Source organism: Mus caroli, unplaced genomic scaffold (assembly GCF_978045245.1).
Source record: "Mus caroli unplaced genomic scaffold, Mus_caroli_1 scaffold_2, whole genome shotgun sequence".
In the NCBI taxonomy this organism is placed as follows: domain Eukaryota; kingdom Metazoa; phylum Chordata; class Mammalia; order Rodentia; family Muridae; genus Mus; species Mus caroli.
In genome coordinates this window covers 51,870,719-51,890,714 of record NW_028227257.1, presented here as the reverse complement: position 1 = coordinate 51,890,714, position 19,996 = coordinate 51,870,719, and the positions used below count along the sequence as shown (strand labels likewise).

The following is a 19,996-nucleotide window of genomic DNA, read 5'->3' as shown; positions in this document are numbered from 1 at the left end:
CATAGCTTCAGACTGTGATGATTCTATTAAGTGACAAAGACTAACTCACTATATATGAGCTTCCTGACGTCGAGAGCAGAGACAGGAACGTGTGTTTTCCTTGTTTTGATGGAGATCGGTATTAATATTTTTCCTAATCCTTCCAAAGCATATTAATTCGTCCTTCATATTCAGGAGAAAAATCCTGTGGTAATTTTATGTCAGCAGTGACAATGAAAGTGAAAGCTACTTAGCACCTGTAAGTAAGGTGGAGCCATTAACCCATCCCAGATTGCTGCTGTAGGGATAGAGACCACAGACAGAGGTGGCACTGCAGCAGCAGCAAAGCCTGTCCCTGGTACACCTCCTCTGCAGAGGCACAAAGAAACTGAAGACTCAGTAGTCTTCAGAGAGGCTCATTATATCAAGAGTCTCGATACAGATTTGTAAAAACACAAACTGTAGTTAATATGCCCAATGACACTCAATAAGAGACACTCCTTTGCCAGCAGTTATCAATTATAAGTAGCATCTTTCTTAGTTAGGGTGGGGCTGCTTCCCCTTCTCAGTGCTGGGATCCCACCGGCTTGAATCTACGTGGTCTTGTGCCTGATACCACCGTCTCTGTGGGTCCATATGTGCATCAGTCCTCTTGTGTCTGGAAGAGGATGTTCCTTAGTCATCCAAGCCCCTCTGACTCTTATAATCTCTCTACCTCTTCTTCCACATAGATCCCTGAGCCACAAGGGGAATTTGATAAAGATATACCATACAGGACTGAAGGCTCCAAAGTCTCTCCTTTGCTATACATTGTCTGGTTCTGGGTCTCTGTGTTAATTCCCATCTACTATAAGAAGAAGCTTCTATGATGAATCTCCTAAGGAAGGAGAAAGAGTATAGTATATATGGAAAACTAGAATAGAAGGATTATTCAGGAATTTTGGAAGGGACAAGTAATACTATGTGCCATTTGAAAAACCATATGGAAACCTACTGCTATAGAGGTTTCCTAAAATATATACATATAGGAAAAGAATCCAAATGGAGTCGCCATATGTTGAGGAGGACAATGCCCAGGCTAGACTTTTTAGGCCACAAAGTAAAACCTTGTGCCAGGAATGGGCTGTATCTTGTTGAGTTGTTGACCAAAGGGGTCCCATGGAACCCCTAAACAACACAGGCCATTGCCAAGGCTATAGACTGTGCTTCACAACTTGATGGTAGGGCCTTATTGCTGAAGACAACACATCATTCATTTTTATCTTAAGTGTATAAGTAGTTACCTAAAGACGTGTCTTACACATGTAATGCAGTTGCCCTCAGTGGACAGAAAATGCCATTGTATCCCTTGGGACTGGAGTTTCAGACAGTTCTGAACCACCTTTGTGAGTGCTGGGAATTGAACACACATCCTCTGGAAGAAAAGCCAGTAGGGTAGAACAGTCGAACCAGCCCCTCTGACACATAAACTTTGAAGGCACAAGTGGCTATAAGAGAAGCAATGGATAGGTGGCGGCTGTCTTTGATGGGGACATTTCTCAAAGAGAGCACTCGCTTAGAACTTAATTTAAAAAAATAGTACACACAGAAAAGAGGTTAGAAGTATGAAGAGTCAGAGAACCAAAACACTACTTAATTATGTCTTCTAGAAATGACAGGAAAGTTGCACCCATGAAATCTCAACATGGTCAGCTGAACAAGATTTGCATAAAGACAACAGTTGGCATGCCAACATGGATGGAGGAAGTCTCACAAGGCCCCACTCCTAGATGATGACAATCAGTGGCTGCTATGAGAGGGCAAATCAGGTTTCTTCAGGGACAAGCTCATGGTTGGTTATCTTTAGATAATCAAGCTATCACCCCTAAACATATATACATATAGAAGCAACACTAAGTTGACTCAATAGGTGTTTTACATATACATGAGTGTATGCATGTATGTATGTAACAATATTAAAGAAGAGGTCATGAATTTGAGAGGGAGTTCAGGGATATGGGAGGAGTTGGAGTGAGAGAGAAGGGGTGGAGTGATGTGAATACAGGACTTACGGAGTTCTCTAGAATTATTTTTTAATTAAAATTATTATATAAGAGAATATTTGAGTCTATGGCATCAGTAATGCTGAACTAGAAAAAAACATAGCAGAAGGAGGCTGAGTGAAGACCAACTTTATGTAGACCATGAAAGTGCTTTTGTATTCTTAGAGTGCAATGTGATTTCCATACTTGTCAACCATGGGACTCTCACATCATCCTGGGAGATGAGCAGCCTCCTCAGAACTACCTTTCTCTGGAAGGGCAAACAGGGTTGCTCAAAGGCCTTCTTGTTAGATTTCTAGGCTGCCAACTTGGAGCATGCAAGTGTTCTCAAAAGGGAGAGAATGAGGAAGCTGGTGCACCAGCTTCTATCACCCCCCACCTTTATCATCTTCCCTCTCCAGCACCTCCCCCTCCATCATTCCCCCCTCTGTCACCTCCCACCTTCATCATCTTCCCCTCCATTCTCTCCCCTCTATCATTTCATCTCCCCCTCCATCATCCCCTCCTCCATCACCTGCCCCTCTTTCCTCTCCCCCTCCACCGTCTCCTCCTCCATCCTCCCCCCATCATTTCATCTTCCCCCTCCATCATCTCCTCCTCCATTCTCTCCCCCTCCATCATCTTCCTCTCCATCACCTCCTCCCTCTATCATTTCATCTCCCCCCTCCATGACCTCCCTCTCTCTTATTTCCCCTTCATCATCTTCCCCTTCATCATCTCCCATCTCCATCACCTACCTCTCCATCATCTCTCCCCTCCATCATCTCCCACCTCCATCATTTCCCACCTCCACCATACCTCTTTGCAGAAACCTCTAGTCATCCAGAAAATCATTAGCTTTTCTTAAAAATAGATTTGGGGTCCTTGGTCAATGGAAGATGCCCAGCAGGAGGGTTCTGATAATTCTATATGAGACAGGCAGGGATTCTGTGTCCCTGAAAGTGGCCTAAGTGTTTCCTCCAGTATTTCAAGTTCCCTGGCTCCTCAGGTATGATTCTCCTTGGGGCTAACCCATACCCCTCCCCTGGATTTTATTCTAGCTGTTAGACTTTATCTGAACAGGTCCCTGCTTTCTTTGTCATGTTCCCTGAGGCAGTTTTTAGTTTCTACTCCCAAAATATATTTAACATTGTCCTTTATTTCCCTGTAGATTTTAAAACCTTCAGGTAACAATTTCAGGTTCTTGGATCTTTAAACTTTTATTTCCTTTTCCTACTGTGTCAGCTGTGTTATCTTCTGTGTGTGCTGCTTGGTGCTTTTGTAATGATCTCTATGATTTACATAAAGTCAATTGGAATTACTTCACCTTACTCATCTTCACTCTGAAGAGACATTCGGGATGAGGCCAGCCCTAAACGAATACCTTGCTTGAGGTTTCTTCAAATGATCCATACAATTCAGGGAGGAATTACTTCACCTTCCTGTTACCTAGCATCCAGATTATTGTGGCCAGGACTCCTGTTAAGGTTTTTACCTAGTGCAGTCTCTGGTGTTTTGCTGTTATCCCCACTGGCCCTCTCCTCAGCCACTGACCCTCTGTCAAAGAGAAAGTTCAGGTCTGCTGGAAATGGTACAGGGCTTCAAGGGAAATGCAATTTTCTCTCTTATTTCTCTAATTTTTCTTAAAATTGCTTTTATTGTTTTGTCAAATCACTGGTGCTTTGAAGATGTTTCCCAAATATTTTGATAATATTCAGCAGAAAAGTTGATGTGAGAAAACAATAACAACAACAACAACAACATCAAAAGCTACTTTCAGGAACAGACAGGCTAACTGGCATTCCACACAATCCTCCAACTGCGTGAATGATTTTTGTTTTACCTTCCTCTCCAATGAGGAAACAGGCTCAGAGTGAAACAGGAACCAGCCACAGTTATAGAGACCTGCATCTTCCCACCTCCAAGCCTCTTTACTAATGTGCTTGCTAGGAAATGGTACCAGCAAGCATCAACAAACATGCTAGCATTCATTCTTGGCTCCTAACCACTTGTTGAGAAAAGGAGAAATAAGTCTTGGAAAATGGCTAGGACTGGGACAAAAGGTAAAAATAACTGGGGCTGGAGAGATGGCTCGGCCTTGAAAAGTGTGTATCCATGTGAGGAGGCTCACATTGGTCCATAACTCCAGCGCCAGAGGAATCTCACGCCTTCTTCTGGACACTTAGGGCACTGCTTTCAATGTGCACATACTCCACACAGAGACACTCACATACACTTAGTTGAAAATAAAATAAATCTTTTTAAAAACATAGAGAATGCAGAGAAGAAACCTGAAAGATTTCACCATGTGAAAGTGTGTAATATTATTCTCACTAATAGCAAAATCAATATCAAAGGAAGCTTTCCTGTTGATGTATGTTGACTGAACCATGACCTAGCTATGGGCTGCAGATCAAAAGAGGACCCTCTTCAGTATGGTGAAGATAATACTTAGCAAAATGTTGAATTAGGTTCTGTTTCCTGCTGAACTTGAAACATAGATGTCAATGTATGACAGATGATAAAGGATTTGCCAGGAATCAAGGGACGTTTGGGAGGCCCAGGCCTAATAAGAGGGCTAATCTTCTACCTCTCAGAGGCCATAGGAAATCAAAAATGAGAATCTCAGTGGTCAAACACCAAAAACTCATTCATAAAATGAGAAGATAAATAGCAGCCAGGACTCTGTCCAAGAAATTTTGACACCCCTACCCCCACATTCAAGCACATTGCACTAGTCTTCCCAAATGTTGTTCTATTTTGAGTTAGGACACATCTCTACTGGAGCTAAGCCCATCCAAGTTCTTCTCCTATGACTCTTAGAATGTTTTCTTTGATGCATCCACAGAAGTGCCAGGCAGAGCCCACATTTTGCTTTGCCTCACTTGTAAGACAAAGCAGAGAGCAGACCTGGCAGCCTCGGTCTTCTGTGCAGGAAGAGATGATTCATTTCATTGGTGAGAGCTTCCAGGGGTCTGCTGAAGGGGTGTGACCTGGGCGCTTGGCTGTGCCTGCTCTGCTAGAATGACCCTTCTGGCTAGAGTTTAAGTTTCAGTTCAGTCAATCAGATAGTCGAATTGCTGAAGAGAAGGAACATTCAAGACTAATGGTTGATGGGTCCTTCCAGTAGTTCCCAGTACCACTGGCACGGGGCTTCATTCTTAAATGGCTTAGAGTAAGAGTGTGCAGAAGTGTCCCTTAAGCAAGGATCTCTAGGCCACTGTTCAAATTCAGGAGATGGGTGATCCTCATTATTACCTTTGTACCTTACAGGTTTTCATTTATTTATATGTGGTGCTTGTATTCACTTGTTACTCGTTTATTTTGAACTACACATAGACTAGAAATGCAAATGCTAAAAGAGTCAGGGAAGAAAAAGCAACAGAAAAAAAAAATAGGAGAAGAGCTGTAAGTGGGAAAGATGATTTGGGCTGTGAACCCTTTAGTCTCAGCCTTAGCTTCCAGGAAAATGTATGCCCCACACTCAAAGTCATGAAGCTCAGTGAGTGCTCACGGAGATCTCACCTTCTGCAGAGCCTTCCTTGGCTGATTTCTGTGCTCCCTGGGATGTGCTTTCTGAAGAACACTTAGATTTCCCATCCCTGTTTGCCTTTGTCCAAGGCGGCTCAGCAGGTGTTCATATGGCAAGATCTGTGCAGCCTGAGCTGAGGTTTCAAGCAGTGGGTGTTGAAAAACATCCACAGGAGTAGGAAACTGAGGCAGGGCTCCTTGGCCCTAAAGCCTTGGCTACTGCCTACACTCTCACTTTCCTTTGTCAGAGGGATGTGTGAGAAAAGATTCCGGCTTCCCACCAGTTTAAGTCCAACTCGTGTGGCTTCTGGCAAGTGCTGAGGTATAGGAACCCTGCTGTGACATCCCTGCCAAAAGGGAAAGATGGTGAGAGCTAGCCTGCTAGGGAAAGAGAACACAGATCCTGCTGGGGACCAAGGTCAAGGAGTAGGTAGGGGTGTTGTTTTGGAATGGTCTCACTGAACATGAAACTAAAAGGCTTCAAATTCTGTTGGAATTGAAAGGGTAACCAGGATGGGGCTGAACCCATTGCCTCTTCTGTAGGACTGTTGGTGCCTCTCTGGAGGATAACAGGGAAAAACAAGAGTGTCTGTCCTATCCAACCATCTATTCCTAGGACCAAAGACCTTAAAACAGAGAGACGGGAAGACTGTTAGTGCTGCAGATCACTGCTGAAGGCTAGGGATGTCTCCTTCTCCTTTCCCCTCCCAACCCCTGTGTGCATCAGTGGCATGAAGCACTAGCTTGAACTGATAAATTGGAGCCATTGAGCTGAGGTTAAGAAAAATACACGTGGGGGTTGGTTTCTTTGGTTTAACCAGTAACAGAAGATCATGGGGTCATACCCAGCCACCCGTCCTGATTCTCACCTGGCAGCCACCTGCTCAGACCTCATGGCCACAGTAGAGTTTTGTGTATCTGGAAAATGAACCAGGATCTATTTCCTTCGTTCAAGAGCAGCAGATGAGGCGAGTTGTTTTGCAGATACCCACCCTCTGGGTTCTTCCGGGGCCATCAGCCTGGACCCCTCAGGGAGATGCCTCACGTGCTGGGAAAGTGGGTGGGACACTCTTCCCTCTGAGGGTCATACCCTCAGTCCAGGATTCACAAACATCTGATGGTTGTAATTTGTACCTGAGAGTGATTGTGCTGTACCGAGAAGACTTTTCAGGAGATGGACCCCACCGGACCCCAGTCCCAGTTACAGACAATGATCTTATTATGATTCCTGTAAAATGTAATGGATTTCACTTGATTTTTTTTCCTCTTTCTTTCTTTCTTTTTTTTTTTTGGTTTGGTTTTTCGAGACAGGGTTTCTCTGTGTAGCCCTGGCTGTCCTGGAACTCACTTTGTAGACCAGGCTGGCCTGGAAATCAGAAATCTACCCGCCTCTGCCTCCCGATGGATTTCACTTGAAACAGAAACAAATAACCCTCAGTGTATCCATTCTGACATAACACATAGAAAAGCAAATCTCCTTCTAGTTGCCTTTCACATCCTGAGGGTAAGTGTAAGTTATCTATTCCCTTCAATTCTTATTTTTAATGTTTATTCATTTATTTTTATGAACATGCATGTATATATGCCTGCATGGGCTTATGGGCAGCATGCTCATGCTATACCTGAGGAGGCCAGTAGAGGGTGTTAGATCCTCCTGAACTGGTGTTACAGGCAGGTGTTAGCTGCCAGAGGTGGGTGCTGAGAACCAAACCCAAGTCCTCTGCCACAGGAGTCAATGCTCTTAACCAGTAAACCATCTCTCCAGCACTAGCTACCACCCCATTCCTGTGTCTTCCCCCGTCCCTGCCTGCTCTTTCATTAAAAAAAAAAAAAAATCACTGCTGTGTGGAGCTTAAAGTTTTCCTTTCTCTGGGATACTCAGAATGTTCAGGACTTAGTAACCAGACAAGGATAGCGGAGGGGCGGGGGGGGGGGGGTGTGCATGTGACAGAAAAGGGACAAGCTTGACCTGTGGGCGGGAGCTGGTACATCTGTGGAAGCTGAGGCTTTGGCATCCCCCTTTCCTGGGCAGCTAGTTGCTCCCAAGGCCGCCATAGGCTCACATCATCGCCACAGGCACCCATTCTGTTAAGCTAATGAGTTACTGCTGAGCCAGGGTAATAAGAATGTCAGGTGTGAGCACAGGATTATTTTTTAAAGTCTTTTGGGGAGGCAGATGTTCTATTTCTTAACCTGTGTGATAAATAAGTGTGTTCATTCTGACATGATTTAGCAAGCGGCTGAGCTTAGATCTCTTTGTGCACATTATATGCCAACCAAAAGGCATAAACATCAGAGCAGGAGGCTTTGGGGGCTTATATAAAATTCTCTCATTAGAATCTAACTTGAAATGTATGCTATCCTTGGTCAATTCTTTCTGAATTAAATGTTTTGTTTGGGGAGAATAACACGTTCATATGCACCTGTCCAGAGTAATGCACGACGGTTTCACAATTCTTTACCTACTTCCCCCGTTTGGAAATACCTTGCAAAGCTTTAGAATATCTCCTGCAGGGCAGTGTGCTTCCATTACCACAGGAACCCTCTCGTGGTCTTTTGTGGTCATACCATCTTCCATTGCCCCTCCTCTTTAATCATAGGTCACATGCACCAATCCGTTCTTCATGTGCATAACCATCTTTTCTGCAATGGGTTACATAACATACCCGATTCAGAATCGGCTTCCCCCTCCCACATCATTTTCTGGAGATACATCTATGCTGTTTCATGTATCAAGAGCCTGAGTTATAATTACCAAGTAGTATTTCACACTGTGGGTATGCAACAGTGTGAATAACCCGTCTAGTTTTTAACAGTTAAAACCACTTAAGAAAAAAAAAAAGTTAAAACCACTTGGTTTTAAAACATTGGTATAGCCGGGCGTGGTGGCGCACGCCTTTAATCCCAGCACTCGGGAGGCAGAGGCAGGCGGATTTCTGAGTTCGAGGCCAGCCTGGTCTACAAAGTGAGTGCCAGGACAGCCAGGGCTACACAGAGAAACCCTGTCTCGAAAAACAAAACCAAAAAAAAAAAAAAAAAAAAAAAAAAAACATTGGTATACAGGATTTTGTGTGTATAAAAATCCTAATTTCTCCAATGTTAATGCCCAAAGTAATGTTGAGCGCCGCCTTTGGCTATTTTCTATTTTCACCACCCTGGACAGGGTGCAGATACCAGTCCTTGTGTGCAAGCCTGCTCATCACCAACCACTGAGCATTTTTACGAGGCTACTTAAGTCTCCACCCATTATCTTTTATCTATGTCGTCTCTATGCTGGCCTCCCTGTTTGTCCTCTTCTTTTAGCCTGACATTTTCCTGGCTCTGAGTGTGATGAGTGTCTTTTGATTGAGACCTGGATGTTTGAGGCTTTATGTCACAAAGCAATCTGGATCTGTTTAAGCATCTTTAGCTGGCTTCCTCTAGCACTGTGGGGGATGGTATCTCACCTTAGCACCATGCAATAGAGACAAAAATTCTGAGTACCTTACCCCATCTCTGTTGATAGATGTTCTAGTTAGCGTCTTAACTCAACAGTCTGGAGCAGTGGTTCTCAGCCTTCCTAATGCTCTGATCCTTTAATGTAGTTTTTCATGTTGTAGGGACTCTCAAACGTAAAATTATGTTGTTGCTATGTTATAACTGTAATTTTGCTACTGTTATGAATTGTATTGTAAATATCTGTATTTTCAATAGTCTTGGGTGATTGATTGGTCTTTGTGAAAGAGCCATTCAGACCCCAAAGAAGTTACAGTCCACACACTAAGAACTGGTCTAGGGTAACCTGAGTCTTAGATGAGGGATAGTTCAGATCAGGTCCATGGGGGACTGTCTTGATTGTTAATTGATGCAGAATGGCCCATACCACTGTGGGTGGGTAGCACGATTTCCCGGGCTGTATAAGAAAGCTAGCTAATGGGGTTATTTGACTTTCTGGAGTCCACCTTCTTGAGTTCTTTATATATATTGGATATTAGTCCCTTATCTGATTTAGGATAGGTGAAGATCCTTTCCCAATCTGTTGGTGGTTTTTTGTCTTATTGATGGTGTCTTTAGCCTTGCAGAAGCTTTGTAGTTTCATGAGATCCCACTTGTCAATTCTCGATCTTACAGCACAAGCCATTACTGTTCTATTCAGGAATTTTTCCCCTGTGCCCATATCTTCAAGGCTTTTCCCCACTTTCTCCTCTATAAGTTTCAGTGTCTCTGGTTTTATGTGAAGTTCCTTGATCCACTTAGACTTGACCTTAGTACAAGGAGATAGGAATGGATCGATTCGCATTCTTCTACATGTTAACAACCAGTTGTGCCAGCACCATTTGTTGAAAATGCTGTCTTTCTTCCACTGGATGTTTTTAGCTCCCTTGTCGAAGATCAAGTGACCATAGGTGTGTGGGTTCATTTCTGGGTGTTCAATTCTATTCCATTGGTCTATTTGTCTGTCACTATACCAGTACCATGCAGTTTTTATCACAATTGCTCTGTAGTAGAGCTTTAGGTCCGGCATGGTGATTCCACCAGAGGTTCTTTTATCCTTGAGAAGAGTTTTTGCTATCCTAGGTTTTTTGTTATTCCAGATGAATTTGCAGATTGCACTTTCTAATTCGTTGAAGAATTGATTTGGAATTTTGATGGGGATTGCATTGAATCTGTAGATTGCTTTTGGCAAGATAGCCATTTTTACAATGTTGATCCTGCCAATCCACGAGCATGGGAGATCTTTCCATCTTCTGAGATCTTCTATAATTTCTTTCTTCAGAGACTTGAAGTTTTTATTATACAGATCTTTCACTTCCTTAGTTAGAGTCACGCCAAGATATTTTATATTATTTGTGACTATTGAGAAGGGTGTTGTTTCCCTAATTTCTTTCTCAGCCTGTTTATTCTTTGTGTAGAGAAAGGCCATTGATTTGTTTGAGTTAATTTTATATCCAGCTACTTCACCGAAGCTGTTTATCAGGCTTAGGAGTTCTCTGGTGGAATTTTTAGGGTCACTTATATATACTATCATATCATCTGCAAAAAGTGATATTTTGACTTCATCTTTTCCAATTTGTATCCCTTTGATCTCCTTTTGTTGTCGAATTGCTCTGGCTAGGACTTCAAGTACAATGTTGAATAGGTATGGAGAAAGTGGACAGCCTTGTCTAGTCCCTGATTTTAGAGGGATTGCTTCAAGCTTCTCACCATTTACTTTGATGTTGGCTACTGGTTTGCTGTAGATTGCTTTTATCATGTTTAGGTATGGGCCTTGAATTCCTGATCTTTCCAAGACTTTTATCATGAATGGGTGTTGGATCTTGTCAAATGCTTTTTCCGCATCTAAGGAGATGACCATGTGGTTTTTGTCTTTGAGTTTGTTTATATACTGGATTACGTTGATGGATTTCCGTATATTGAACCATCCCTGCATCCCTGGGATGAAACCTACTTGGTCAGGATGGATGATTGTTTTGATGTGTTCTTGGATTCGGTTAGCAAGAACTTTATTGAGGATTTTTGCATCAATATTCATAAGGGATATTGGTCTGAAGTTTTCTATCTTTGTTGGGTCTTTTTGTGGTTTAGGTATCAGAGTAATTGTGGCTTCATAGAATGAGTTGGGTAGAGTACCTTCTGTTTCTATTTTGTGGAATAGTTTGTGAAGAACTGGGATTAGATCTTCTTTGAAGGTCTGATAGAACTCTGCACTAAACCCATCTGGTCCTGGGCTTTTTTTAGTTGGGAGACTATTAATGACTGCTTCTATTTCTTTGGGGGATATAGGGCTGTTTAGATCATTAACCTGATCTTGATTCAACTTTGGTACCTGGTATCTGTCTAGGAACTCACACAATATGTATTCATTGATAAGTGGATATTAGCCCAAAACTTAGGATACCCAAGATATAAGATACAATTTGATAAACGCATGAAACTCAAGAAGAATGAAGACCAAAGTGTGGACACTGTGCACCTTCTTAGAATTGGGAACAAAACACCCAGGGAAGGAGTTACAGAGACAAAGTTCGTAGCTGTGATGAAAGGATGGACCATTTAGAGACTGCTGTATCCAGGGATCCGTCCCATAATCAGCTTCTAAACGCTGACACCATTGCATACACTAGCAAGATCTTGCTGAAAGGACCCAAATATAGCTGTCTCTTGTGAGACGATGCCGGGGCCTAGCAAACACAGGAGTGGATGTTCACAGTCAGCTATTGGATGTATCACAGGGCTCCCAATGGAGAAGCTAGAGAAAGTACCCAAGGAGCTAAAGGGATCTGCAACCCTATTGTTGGAACAACATGATGTACTAACCAGAACCCTGGAGCTCTTGTCTCTAGCTGCATATGTATCGAAAGATGGCCTAGTCGGCCATCACTGGAAAGAGAGGCCCATTGGACTTGCAAACTTTATATGCCCCAATATAGGGGAATGCCAGGGCCAAAAGAATGGGAATGGGTGGGTAGGGAAGTGGGGGGCGCTATGGGGGACTTTTGGGATAGTATTGGAAATGTAATTGAGGAAAATATGTAATAAAAATATTAAAAAAAAAAAAAAAGAAAGAAAGCTAGCTAAGCATCAGTGAGCCAGCAAGCCAGCAAGCAACCGTGTTTCTCCAAAGTTGCTACTTCAAGCTTCTACTTTGGTTCCTCCCAGACCTGAGAGTGTAACAATAAACCCTTTCCTACCCTCAGTTGCTTTAGTCAGAATGTTTAAACCCAGCAACAGAAAGGAAACTCTAGGGTGTAGGGGGTTCAACTCGGCCTCACCAATTCCTCTGATTGGGAGAGACAGGAAGATGGCATCACTTTCCCCAAGTGGTCTGTCACTTTCACGTTAATGCTAAGTTCTTACCAGGCCTTCTCTGACCTTATGTGGGAGAGGAAAGGAGCTCTCTACTGCCAGGAGATAAAGGCGTGGCTCCTCATGAGGGTCTTGCTACAACCTGTTGGGAATAGAAGACTTCGCTATGTGGCCAGTTGAGCTACTGGGAGGGTGGACACAGCTTTCTCTGTGTGGCTTGGATATACTAGAACAATCATATGGCACAACTCTGTGTAGTGAGGCTGCCATTGCCTGATGCTTTGGCGAGAGACAGCATATGTTTGTTGGGGTATTTGTCGACATCTGTTAGTATCTCTACACTGAAAGAAAGAAAATCCTAGAAAATTTTTCAGAAAGAAAATCTTAGGAAATTACCACCATCACTGTATTAGTTGGGGTTCCATAGAGTCACAGAACTCATGAAATGTCTCTATATATTAAGGGAATTTGTTGTAATGACTTCCAACTAACTCAACAATGGGCAGCTGTGAGTGAGAAGTCCAAGAGTCTAGTAGTTGCTCAGTCCCATGAGGCTGGTTGTTTCCGCTGGTCTTCTGTATGCCTCGAGATCTAAATCAAAAGTACATGTCATCCCATGTTGAGATCTGGGTCAAAAGCCCGTGTCTTCCAACCTCAAGATCTGGATCACAGGTGTGCCCTCCATTTCTGGATTGTAGTTCATTCCAGACATAGTCACGTTGGCAACCAAAGAAACCATGCCAGTCACCCAGGAGTCAGTCCCTAGAGATCTGTTTCTCTCTTCATCCTTTCAAGTCTTCTCAGGTTTGTTTTACTAAAGTATCTAGGGTGTCCTCTGTGGTTGAGGGAATAGAGAATCTGTCTTCTCAGAATGAGCATTGATAGTGACTTCTGCACAAAGGATAGGATGGGATTTATGAAAGTGTTCTAGAACTGAGCCTCAAGCGTGCTAGAGCAGCATGCTCCCACGGAGCCATGGCTGTGGCCCAGTCAGAGTCCTTTCTAGAGAACTTTCTGAATTCCTCAGGCCCTAGATCAGTTGACTCTTGGAGTTCCACTTTACCTGAGCCATTTCTTGTCCCTTGGCCTCATGCTAAAGAGTCTTCCTTGTTGCCTGTAGCTTTTGCTACCCCATCTAAGCTCCGGGAACAGACTGTGCCACCAGCCCCTACCCAAAGAATATTGAATTCGAGGATGAAAAACAGACACACACAGTTGTTCAATTTCAACTTGCCTTATTGGATCAATTGCAGGGCATTATTAATCTCTGAGGCTAGCATGCCCTGCCCAATACTCTTGGCTCAGTACCCTAAATCTGTCTTCAACTTTAGTTGTTCAGTTACCTTTAGCCCCAGCTCAACATCCCATCCCTCCCATCTGGAGAAACAGCCTATGGCTGATATTCCCAAGATTTCACATGGATTCACATGTCCCTCTGAAACATGGCCAAAACTCTTTCCTTCCCTTATGTCTGCTAGCTTGTCTGCAGGGACCTGAAAGTCCCACCTATTCCTTCTGTCCAGCAATTTGCCCATGGCATCTTTACTGATGGATCAAGAACCAATTGGGAAACAGAACCTTAGCATCAGAACCACCCCTACCCTTGCTACACTCTTTGACCTTGGGACCTTTTTGCCTTTCATCTAATCTAGAGCACCCCTCCCAGTCATAGCTGGCCCTATAGACCAATTTCCAAACAGAGGAGATCCCTCTGGGAAGGGCTGTCCTTTTATGGTAAAATAAAGAAAACAAAATGCATTGCATTTTCCATTTTTAAAAAAATGTATTATTAGACCAGTGAGTAGGCTCAGTTGGTCAAGGTACTTGCCACCAAGCCTGATGACCTGAGTTTAGTTCCTGGGGTCCACATGGTGGAAGGGGGAAAACAGGCTACCAAACTACCAAAAGTTGTTCTCTGACTTCCACATGTATGGTATGGAATGTTTTAACACTCTCTCATACATACTACGTAAATATTAAACTATATTATTATGCCCTCCCTACTTTCTAGGAGTCAAAATGCACCCTTTATATATAGTGATGGTAGATGCTATTTTCTGTGATCTTTAACAAAAACTAAAGTTTAAAGTTTGTAGTCACATACTGCTTCCCCTAAAATTGACTTTGTCTTTCTTTTTCTTCTACCTTAAACATATTAATAAAAAATTAACATGGAAAATGGGACTCATTTTGCAAACACTGAAATATGTAAATTTCAGTATACTTTGGTGAGTTTTGACACAGGGCAGACTATATAACACAGAATTTAATCACATTGGAGAAAGTGTCCATTGTTGGAGAAGTTTCTGGGAGCCACTTTTCAGTCCCTGCCTTCCCTGACCCTTGCAGTTCCGACTGTGTGTGTAACTCAGTTCTCCTGCTGCAGAACTTGGGGGAGCAGACAGACTGGCTCCTTCTGTGCAGTGTATGTCTGTGATGTGTTAGTCCATTCCTCTGTATCCTCCCCCTACACACACACACACACACACACTAGTATTTCTTTATGTAGACTTCTCTGGCCTCTCCCTGTCTCTTCTCCCTCCCCAGGGCTCTTTGCTCTAAAACTCTGCTGTGTCATGGCCTCCAGCAACTGGCCTTCACCTCCAGGTGACCTCAGGCACAGTCACTGATACAGAGTCCCTTTGTCTCAGTCAGGCAGCAGTCATGGATGCTAATAGGCATGCTATCTCACCATGTTAATATTCATCTCTCTGACATCTGATCATGTTGATAATCCTTTCAAGTGCTTACTACTCATTGACATGTCTTAATATTTTTGTGAAATATATGATTTTGTCCTCTGTCCTATTAAAATCTGCATAATGCTATGTGGTAGGAATTTGCTAGACAGTATAATTATGAGAAGTTTTAATTTTCCCATACTGTGGCCAAATCATTTTCTTAATATCTTTTGATAAGCATCAGGCTTTAAGTTTGGTGGGATATAAGTCATCAGTTTTTAATTTTTTACTAGTGCCCTTGTGGCTTTTCTAAAAACTTTTTGCCTAACTGAAGGCTGTAAAGATAGGCCCTTATGCTTTCCTAGAAAGCAAATGGCATTTGCTTTTACAACGATGTCTACTTCCTATCTCTAATTTCTGAGCATAGGATGAGGTTGAGGTAGAAGTGGGATAACTATCATAAAATTAGCCAAGTATCTAATCATGACATGTTAATAAACTTGCCTTTTCCCATTCAAGTATTTTGCATTCTCTGGGGAGAATCAACTGAACATAGGACTAGGAGGCTGTAGGGATTTCATATTTAACTCCATTCATTGACTTTATTATTTTTACTAATTTTATCTTGATTGTTATAATCAATCTTATATTGGATAATACAAATCTCCTATGTATTGTATCTATCCTTTTCAGAATAATTTTGGCTATCCTATTTTTTTAAATTTCTCTATACATTTTAGAATTGCCTGTATATTTCCTGCCTGCATTTATATTGACTCTATTCTCCATTTGGAAAGACTTGATGCTCTGTTGAACGTGAACATGGCATGTCACTCCATCCGCTGTCATTTCTCTCCAGCAGATCTTTTTAATTAGCAATAGAATTCTTGAGCATACCTCACTACATTAAGCCTTAATTTGCATGTTCTTAAAGCTATTGAATGGCACATTTTAATTGTACAAATTCCAGTTATGTGTTCCAGATGTATTGTAGACACAATTATTCTTGTGCATTGGCTTGTACACCTAAGTCTACTAAGTCCATATCCTACTGGACTTTAGCATATGGATTTATCATTATTACCAAGAAGGTATGTGTCCTGGACTTTTGAGTTTCATGGCCACAAATGCTTTTAATAGCATCTTGTAAGGGCTCCTAATTCTAGTTAGGCTGTGAAAGGCACATAGAGAACTTTGCTCCATGTGAAGAAGATAAGGAATCTGGGCAAAGCAAAACTGTATGAGGAAGAGGAGCTGTGCTCAGAAAATGATGAAGTAGAGAAATGAGGTCCTTGGGGATAAACCAAAGCCCCTGATGCTTCAAACACGGGGTGAGCGGCTGTCTAGAATGCAGACCGACAGAAATGTGGGCTTAATGATGGGAGAGACTCTAAAGGAAGAGCTGAAACATGAGAACCAGGAAACCTGGAGTGCAGTAACAGCACTGCTCCAGCACTTCCACTGTGTGGAATATTAGACTGGTGGGGTGGGGAGCACAGAGGTGGCCTGAAGGGGCAGCAAATCTCACTGCATTCCAGCTAAAGGATTTAAGCACACAGTTTCCTGTCTGTAAGAAGGGATCTCAGGCTCAGAAGCACTCCCTGGAGACACCGAAGGGATGGCTGTGTTTAGTGCTGTATTTCATGCATTTGTGAGGTTTCTGCCCTTGAAGAAATTTTTGTAATTGAAAATCGCTCCCTCTCAGTTATGTGCTTATCAGACTAAACCATCAGTTGATTCAGATACCATATTCTCCGGTATTAAAGGTGTGAAAGTGCCGTGCTGCAGCTCTGTGACAACCACCTAATTGAGTATTCTTTCTCGTTATGTGTAAATGCCTTTGTCTGTTAGAAATGCTACCAAACGCAGCCCTGTGGTTACTTTAATTCCATTGCTGATCCTTTCATATGGTTTCCTGTATTCTAAAGGGAAAGCCATACGCACTTGACTTCTGTAGAAACTTTTCCTCTTATGAATCAGCAGCAGTTTGAATCAATGTCAGACGCTTTTATTAAGTGGTTAAATTGATGCCTCTGTGTCAGCACTCTTGTTTTAGGTAATGGTGATTTAGCATTCTCACTAAAGGAAATGCCAGCGCATAAAGAAATTATATTTATTGCTAACTAGAGAATCTGTGATAATAATCATGGAAGGGCCGGGCAAACATGAGATCCTGGGTTCAAGCCTGTGGATTACAAACCACCACCACCACCACCACCATCACCACCATCATCACCAGCAGCAGCAGCAGTAACACCACCATTTTTTTTCATTTTCATGTGTGTGTGTGTATATATATATATATGTATGTGTGTGTATATAATATGTATGTGTGTATGTGTGTGTATATATATGTGTGTGTGTATATGTGTGTGTATATGTGTGTGTGTGTGTGTATATATATATATGCATATATATATATGCATATATATATATATATATATATGAGTGTGTTTATATTTGTAGGAGTACATATGTGTGTACTCACTCGTGCATGGACATGCATGTAGAGGCCAGAGATTGACATCAAGGATTATCCTTTTTTTAAATTTGTTTGCTTTTTCATTTTGTTTTGTTTTTGAGACAGGGTTTCTCTGCATAGCCCTGGCTGGCCTAGAACTTGCTCTGTAGACCAGGCTGGCCTCAAACTCACAGAGATCCCCTGTCCCTGCTGCCCAAATGCTAGGATCAAAGGCGTGTACCACCATGACCTAGCCCAATGTTTTTTAATCCAATCAAGTTGGCATTCAGAATTCGTCAAGATACAAATCTTCCAGAGAGACAAATAGGTAGGGACTGAGTCAGAACAAGGCCTCTGGGTGTTTAGTGAGAAGACCAGTTGTATGTAACATCAGGAACAAAGATATTAACCACAAATAATACAGAAGCCAGACATGGTGGTGCACACATTTAATCCTAGCACTTAAGACGCAGAGATGGGCAGATATTTGTTAGTTTGAGAATAGCCTGGTCTATCTAGTAAGTCCCAGGCTAGCCAGGGTTACATAGTGTGACCCGGTATCAAAAAGAAAACAAAAATAATATAGAAACTTCATTTCACTAATAACTTGAATTGTGTCCCTATCACATCTCTGGATTAAACCACATTTTCGCATTTACTTGAAAATACCCTTTCCTTTGTATGTATGTGCCTGGATATAAGTGTGGACCGTGTGGGAGCCAGTGTCCATATAAATGTTTTCCTCAGTAGCTCTCCATCCCTCTCCTTTCTTCCTTCTCTCTCCCTCCTCCCCGCCCCCCCCACCCCCCTTGCTCCCCGCCCCCCCCACCCCCCCACCCCCACACACCTCCCCCACCCCACCCCACCCCCCACCCCACCCCGCCAGCAAGTCCCAGGAACCTCTTCCTCCACTCCCCAGAGCTGGCTGGCATGGCAGCTGCAGACTGTGCCTGTTTATCTGATGCCTCTCATTTGCTAGCATCAGTACAGGTCCTCTCGTGTGTGGCAAGCACTTCAGCAATTGAACCATCTCTCCAGCCTGGAAGATTCCCTTGCTTTTTAAAATGATTTATTTTCTTTTTCATTTATGTGTGTGTGTGTCTCTGTGTCCGTGTATATACGCACACATGGATCCTATGAATTTGAAGTTACAGGCAGTTGTGACCACATGTGGGTGCTGAGAACTGAACTCAGGTCCTCTACAAGAGCAGCAAGCACTTTTAACTGCTGAGCCATCCCCAGCCCTGCTTCCTCTTCTGTCTTTTGTTTGTTTTTTGTTTTGTTTTGTTCCTCAATATCTAGGTTCATCAGAACCAATCAAGTTGGCTGAAAATAATGGGCAGGAAATTACTGTTGGAAATAACAAACAGTCCTCTAGAGATGGATGTCAACTCCATCGGGTTCCTTTCAAAAAATGGGGTACAATTGACATAGCAAGCTTATTTGCTTTACATTTCTGGGCAGAAGCCATTAATAGTAATTAATTCCACTTCTGTGAGGCTGAAGTTCTTTGGGTAATCTTATGTGTGATCATTCCTGGGGTTGCAGTCAAGTGGGCACAACAGTACTGGATTATGGGGAGGCGAGGTGACCCCTGCTGCATCAGCAGTGGGGGCTGCCTGTTGGCCTAGGCTCCTTAGCATTTCTTCCTTAGGTTCCCAATGCCCAGCAGGTGATGCTGGACAGCTAACAGTATCAGCCTCACAGGAGAACAAGAGCAGGGTCCTCAGAGCCTCTTCAAGGCCTAGCCTGTGCAATTCACTTTCTTCACCTTCTACTTGCTAAATGAGCCATGTGGGACAGATATAAAGAGCATAGCACAGTGTCCAAGCAGGGAAGGAGCCGCTCATTTGACTAGCTATTCATCTCTCCATGTGTTTCAGCTTGGGTTTCCCCAAAAGCATCTGGAGCTGGAAACAGAGGCAAGATACACAGAAGCAGGCAAACCTTGCACAGAGAGCAAGCAGTGGTCAGGAAACACATCCTTGCAAATTCCTACATGGCCAGGGCCTTGCTGAATGGAAGTAAGAAAGCTTAGGGGTGGGAAGCTTAGAGACTGTTGCCTCCAGGCCACCTCCTTTTCCTGACTGGATAAGGCAGTACTGGGAGACTCAAACAGTAGAGAAGAAAGAAAATATGCAAGCAGGTGGGCATACGGAATCAAAGGAGACAGGAACCCCTCCCCTGGGTTACAGTCACATATCCACACTCGGGGCCTCCTGGTGCCCCATGCTTCTGCTTGCTTTCTGGTTTGTATTTGTTATCTTATACATCTCTGTGTTTGCCTGCTAGGCTGTATGTGCACCATATACATACTACACACACACACACACACACACACACACACACACTACACACACACACGCCTGCAGAGGCCAGAAGAGGGTGATAGATCCCTCGGAACTGGTGTTACAGGTAGTTGTGAACCACCTGACCTGGGTGCTGGGAACAAACTTGGGTTCTCTGAAGGAGCAAGGGCTGGTAACCACTGAGCCATCTATCCAGGCCACATTCAAGCTTTTTTTTTTTTTTTTTTT

At 43.0% G+C, this 19,996-nt stretch overlaps 1 protein-coding gene across 1 annotated transcript in view; it reads left to right on the top strand.

Annotated features, from left to right (window-relative positions):
- The window catches only part of Acoxl (acyl-CoA oxidase like), a 291,722-nt gene that overhangs the window by 268,562 nt on the left and 3,164 nt on the right, over positions 1-19,996 (top strand).